This window comes from Montipora capricornis, chromosome 9 (assembly GCF_036669925.1).
Source record: "Montipora capricornis isolate CH-2021 chromosome 9, ASM3666992v2, whole genome shotgun sequence".
NCBI classification, from domain to species: Eukaryota; Metazoa; Cnidaria; class Anthozoa; order Scleractinia; family Acroporidae; genus Montipora; species Montipora capricornis.
Genome location: NC_090891.1, coordinates 50,258,610 through 50,264,732, shown reverse-complemented (window position 1 = coordinate 50,264,732; position 6,123 = coordinate 50,258,610). Strand labels below are relative to the sequence as shown.

Sequence of the window (6,123 nt, the reverse complement as noted above, 5' to 3'; positions counted from 1 at the left end):
TTAAATACCTCTGTTTTGGAAGAACCAGCTTACCTCCGGTTAATCTCCGAGTTTTGGTCTTCATGGCGCCCTCGTGCTGTCTCCTTTTCTTCTGTGACTGATTGGTGGGATGCGGGTAAGTCCCGTATTAAGGGCCTTACCATCAATTATTGCAGGCAGCGTGCGGCTCGTGAGCGTCTGGAGCGAGACATTCTTGGTCGTCTCATCTCGCATTTAAAGCCCTCCGTCGATCTGGGTCGTGTCTCTCTTCTGCCCGTGTATTTGTCATCTCTTGCACGTGTCCAGCAGCCAATGGGAACCTTGTTTCTGATAAAGATGGTCTCTGTGACATTTTTCGTTCTTTCTATCTTGACCTCTTCTCTGCTGTTCCGTGTGATCCTACTGCTCGTGGCATCCTTTTAAATCATGTGTCTTCTGTTCTTCCGTTCGCTTCTAGTGTTTCGTGTGACGGCCCTCTCAGCCAGGAGGAGTGTTTGACTGCTCTTAGTGGCATGGCTAGGGGCAAGGCTCCTGGCTGTGATGGCCTTCCAATGGAATTTTATCTGAAGCTTTGGCCTGTGCTAGGTCCTGACCTCGTTTTTGTGCTCAATTCTGCTTTCTACTCTGGTCGCTTATCATGCTCTCAGCGCCGTGGTATCATAACCCTGTCTTTCAAAAAAGGTGATCGTACCGACCCCAAGAATTGGCGACCAATCACCCTGTTGAATGCCGACTACAAAATAGCTTCTCGTGTTATCGCGGCCCGCCTCCTCAAGGTCATCCACCTTGTCGTCGGCAAGGACCAGACTTGTGGAGTGCCGGGTCGCTTTATTGGTGAAAATGTGGCCTTCCTCCGTGATGCTGTTGACTTCTGTTCTCGCTCTGGCACTCCCGCTGCTTTTCTTTCCTTAGACCAGGAAAAGGCATTCGACAGGGTAGATTGGTCTTTTCTTCGTTCTACACTCTCCACTATGGGTTTTGGGGCCTTCTTTATTAAATGGGTTGATTTGTTTTATTCCGGGGTTCGCAGTTCTGTTAATGTAAATGGGTTCATTTCTAAGTCTTTTGCGTTGTCTCGTGGTGTTCGTCAGGGTTGTCCTTTGTCGCCTCTTCTTTACGTCCTCGTCGTCGAAGTTCTAGCTTGTAATATTCGTGCCTGTCCTCTAATTAAGGGTCTTTCTTTGCCTGGTTCCTCCTCTTCCTTGCCAGTTATTTCCTGTTATGCTGATGACACTTCTCTTCTTGTTGTTGACGATCGTTCCATTTCTGAGATTTTTGATGTTTACTCTTTGTACGAACGTGGTTCCGGGGCCAAGCTTAACATGTCTAAGTGTTCTGGCCTGTGGCTTGGTTCCTGGAACGGCCGCACTGACTCTCCGGTGGCTATTGAGTGGTCTTCTGTCAAGGTAAAGGTCCTGGGTGTGTTTTTGGGTCCAGGTGTGTTGGAAGAAGATAATTGGAGGCCTCGTATCACTGCTGTCGAGAACGCTCTGAATTCTTGGAGGCAGCGCTCCTTGTCCTTCCGAGGAAAGTCTTTTGTCATCAACGCGCTTGCCTTGTCCCGCGTGTGGTACGTGGCCTCCCTTATACATGTGCCCCGGTGGGTCAGTGCGGAAATCAATTCTCTCGTTTTTTTTTTTTTTTAAGTTTTGTTTGTGGCTCGTCGTGTTGTTGTGCAGCATTCTTCTCCAGGTGGTTTTGGTGTTGTAGATTTTCAGCTCAAAGTGTTGGCTCTTCATGTTCAGTGGGTCCGTCGTTTTGTTGTTTCGCCGTCTTCGTGGGTTTCCTCCATGGTTTTTTGGTTTACTTCCGTTCTTAGTGCCCCTCCTTATGTTGTCCTTCGCTCTCCCTCCGCCTTCTCCTTTTCTGGGCTCCCGCCATTTTACGTTTCTCTCTTGTCTGCCTGGCAAGCTTGTAAAGGTACTCTGTCTTCCTTGTCTCCTGGTATTGGTTCTGGTGTTGATTTTTGTCCTATCCGTTCTGTCACAACTAAGTCTGCCTATCTTTTTCTGTTGTCTGAAAGTGTTGTACCTCCTCATTGTATTGTCAAGTTCGCTCCCTTGTTTGGTTCTTTGTACTGGTCGGCTACTTGGCGCCAGCTGTTCTTTTTCGATCTTGATCGCCCCGTCATCGACCTTTCATGGAAAGTGGCTCACGGGGTGCTATACACAGCTGAGCGCCTTGCTTCGTTTGGCTATAATGTCTCCACTGTTTGTTTCTGCTCTTCCCCCCTCGAATCTTTACAGCATTTATTTTTCGATTGTCCTCTGGCCTCCAGTGTCGTCTCTTGGCTCCAGTCGTTGTTGTTCGTGGCTTCTCCTCTTTGTCCCACCTTGCTTGCTCGCCATGTGCTCTTTGGTTTTTCTAGTGATGAGTTGCGGGTTGTCCCCCGGGTTTTTGTTTATTTACTTAACGTCTGTAAGTTCTTCGTTTGGTGGGCTCGGAATGATTTCCGTTTCCGTGATGTGCGTCCCTCTGCTGTTGAGGTTATTGAACGTGTCAAGTCCCGCGTGCGTTTTTATCTTCCCCTGTTCTTCTCTCGTTTTCGCTCTTCCCGTCATTGTCGGTATTTCTACATCCGCTCTTAAGCTTGTGCGATTTGCTCTCAACCCGAGACCCTTAAACATTGTTTGATTGAGTGTCGTAGAGTTGTTTGGGTGTGGCGTCATTTTTCTCCCTTGTTGGGTTCTCCTTTTGTGCTTTCCTTTTCGTCGGTCTTGTTCCCCTTTTCTACTTCCCCGACTTGCGATAGTCTCCTTGTTTCTCATTATTTGATTGGGACTATTTTGTATTTTGTTTTGTGGGCCCGCAATCTCCCAACCTTTTGCAATAGTATGTTATCTTCTGTATCGATTATTAATAGCATTGTAAAAGATGTGAGATTGCGGGTTTTGGGTGATTCACTCGAAACTGTTAAGCGCTTCTGGTATGTTAATAGTGTGATTTGTTCTGTAAGTAGTAGTGATAAGATTAATTTTCGCTTTTAGGTTGACTGTAGGTTTAGTTTTCATTGATTATTTATTGTTTAGTTAGGATTTGGATATGGACTTAGGATATTTTGATTAATGGACTTTGGATTTCGATTAATGGACTTTGGACTTTGTTTTTATGTTTTTATGCTATTTGTACTTTTTGCCTTTTGCCACCTTTTCTTGTAATTTTGCTTGCTCTTGATATGCGTAATGTTTGCTAGTGTAATCTTTGTGAACCTGTCCTTTATACCTGGGCCCTTCGGCCCTTGTAAATAAAATTTTATCCAAAAAAAAAAACTGTTCTTATCAGCTTCATATCTGATACGCTGGTCACCGAGCAGCTCATATATTAAACTGATTTTTGGAACTGGGCCATGGAAAAGAGGCTTGCTTCGTCCCTGTCACAGGTTGCCTCGGTATAGCATTACCTCCGAGTGTGGCCCACTTCCCTCCGGGGAGGAAATAATCAATTGAAAGTAAAGCAACTGACTGACTGGCTAACTGACTGACCAGCTTCCACCTTCTCTACTCTTCGCTAGGAAGAAGGGAGTCACCAGCCTGCCCGGTTTTGGGACAACAAGAAGCCACCACAAGCTATGTGCAGAGCAGTTGCATTTTGCGCTCCATGGAGAGACTAAAAAAGTTCATACTAACCTGACGCTTTTCATTCAGTTGTTAGCATTAGCAAGTATCACTGCCATTTTGAGCTCGTGAGGGCTCGGCAGCCGTTTGTGAGTACTTCTTGGTGTCTTTTCACTTGTGGTACTTGTTTCTACTACACTTGCAGTGCTATCATTTAATAGCCTTTGCGGGCTAGATAGCTTTCCTAAACGCTTGTGCTCCTTCTGACTCTGTTTAAAAGTTGAACTCCAGTTCTTCTGCGATCGGCCCAGGGATAACAAATTCCAGTTTCATCCAGTGCCCAAAAAGCCTGGTGGCTTTCTACCAGGCGGAGAGTAACCGTACCATTGGTTGTTCCCAGGTCCTTCCTCGCCTCCTCGAGTGCATAGAGAAGGATCAGTTGTCATCTGTACAGTTTTTGAGGAATGGCCGCCTTACCTTCAAAGAAGAGTCCTCCTGTCTGGCCACCATCCAGCTTCACCTGACCAGTGCTGACACTTCTTCCCGTCTGCTGTATCTCCCGGTTGTCCCTTCGATGTCCCAGACAATGCCATCCATGCGTTTTTCTCCTCCTTTGGGCAGGTTCATTCTGTCCAGAGGAGTGAACACCATGGTTTCCCTGGCCTGAGCGATGGCAACCGTCTCATCAAGATCTCAATGTCCAAAGATGTTCCTGGTGACGTGCATCTCGCTGGCTTCGATTGCCGAGTTCGGTATCATGGTCAGCCCCCCTACTCTTCCTTCTGTAGGAAGACTGGTCACCGGAGTAGTGCTTGCCCACTCAGTGGACAATGTCGGCGCTGCGGCCAGTCCGGCCACATGGCCTGGGAATGTAGGAAGGCCTGGGGGCAGCCTACATCTCAACCAGCCTCCGGAGTTGTTCCAGTGTCTTCTCGTCAAGAGGAGCAGGCTGGGGTTTCAGTCTCTAATGTCAGTGCCCCCGACAGTGAGGCTGTGGAAGTTCCGGACGAAGGTCTGGACGCATTATCGATGACACTATGGAGAAGGTTCGACATCCCCCTTTGCAGAGTCAAGTTTCTGACGATGATGCTTCTGGGGAGGTACGTCCTTCTTCTGAGCAGAGTCTGGAGTATGGTCTTATGTCCATCCCCATGGAGTTTACTGCCAGGGACTCAGACTCCAGTAGTGAGGTCAAGCGCTCGAGCTCAGCCAGTCGGAAACTCCGCCTCTTAAACCAACGCTCAAACCATTTCTCTCTGCCTTCTTCTCTGTCCGCCCAATCTGAGCATTGTGCCCCGTTGGACATACATACCGATGAGCGTGAGCATACATCCGCCCAGTTTTTTATCACCTACAAGGACGTCTGGGTGGGTTGCATTAGTTGGGAGGAAGTGCGTGGCAATCGTCACTCCGACCGGCTTTCTACTCCTTTGCCTTAGTTTGAGTCCTCCAACGAGTCCTCCCCGGGCTGAACTCCTCTTCGTTTTGTTTCCGTTACGTTTGTCTCGTGTAAACTGTCACTCTAAAGTGTAAGTCAGACGAGGCCTCTCCAGTGTGTGGTTCTTTTCTTTTGTTCTGTCCCGTATCCATTGTGTTGCCTTAATTTTTGTGGAAGCAGGGTTTGATCCCTTGGCGAAATTGGCGTGCTGGTTGCACCCTCCGTTTAGGCGTACCCTCACCCTCACATGGTGTGGGATTTGATCTTATGTCCAAGAGCCATTGCACTCACCCTACCGGGGGGCTGCCTGTTCACCTCAAACACAAAAAAACGTACCTGATGCGGGAGGCACTCTGATCAGGGAGGCAGTCCTCTCAAGGTGAGGCTCTTTCATTGCACTTCGATTGGGTTGACCATTGCGATTACCCCAAATGTGGGTAACTCAAGGGTATAATTTCGGGTAGTGGGGACCTGCGTTCGCACTAGTCCCAGCACCCCCCTCGGGAAAGGAATGGCACTAATGGGATGGTTTGTTGGTGTGATTTCAGTCAGTCAGGTAAGCATGGATGATGCAGTTCTGTCGTTTACTGACTGGACGGGACAGAATGGAGTAACCAAGGCCAAGGTGAGTTTCCTGTGAATCAAAATCTCGTTGAATGTTGAGTTATTTGGTGGGTGCAGTGCGGAGCAGAACGTCACTTTATTCCTTGCATTCTTCGTTGCTGTGGAGAAATCATCGATGATGATAAATAGATCGATCGACGAGTGAAACAAGAAAGTAGCTGTGGGCGGATCGAGCTCTTATCCTCTTGCATCATTTGGAAAACGTAAGTAGATGGATGTTTGCTTGCAATGTTCGATCGCCTATCTGTAAGCATGATAGATTTTCTTATGCCTCCCTTGTACTATATTGCCTTCTGGCAATGGTTGTGCATTGAGTAACATGAGACGCGACCAGGGCAGTTGGCGTTACATTTCTCTGGCCAACACACACATTGTCGTTTCTCTGTGTTATGAATTAATTGAATTGTTATCGCGAAAGTGAATGTATTATACTCAGGAAGGATAGTGACTTATTTTCTGAATAATGTTGTTCACCCTTTGAACAACTGGGGCCTGAATACTGTCCGTGTTGAGCAGAGAACAGTGAAA

The 6,123-nt window shown here is 47.6% G+C and overlaps 1 non-coding gene and 1 pseudogene across 1 annotated transcript; both read left to right on the top strand.

Moving 5' to 3' along the window:
* Positions 1 to 3,223: 3,223 nt before the first annotated feature.
* Positions 3,224 to 3,401, top strand: LOC138017955 (U2 spliceosomal RNA; annotated as a pseudogene).
* Positions 3,402 to 5,299: 1,898 nt separating this feature from the next.
* LOC138017938 (U1 spliceosomal RNA) lies at positions 5,300 to 5,463 on the top strand. Its single transcript, XR_011125972.1, has one exon. It is a non-coding gene; the product is annotated as a U1 spliceosomal RNA (small nuclear RNA).
* Positions 5,464 to 6,123: the final 660 nt, after the last annotated feature.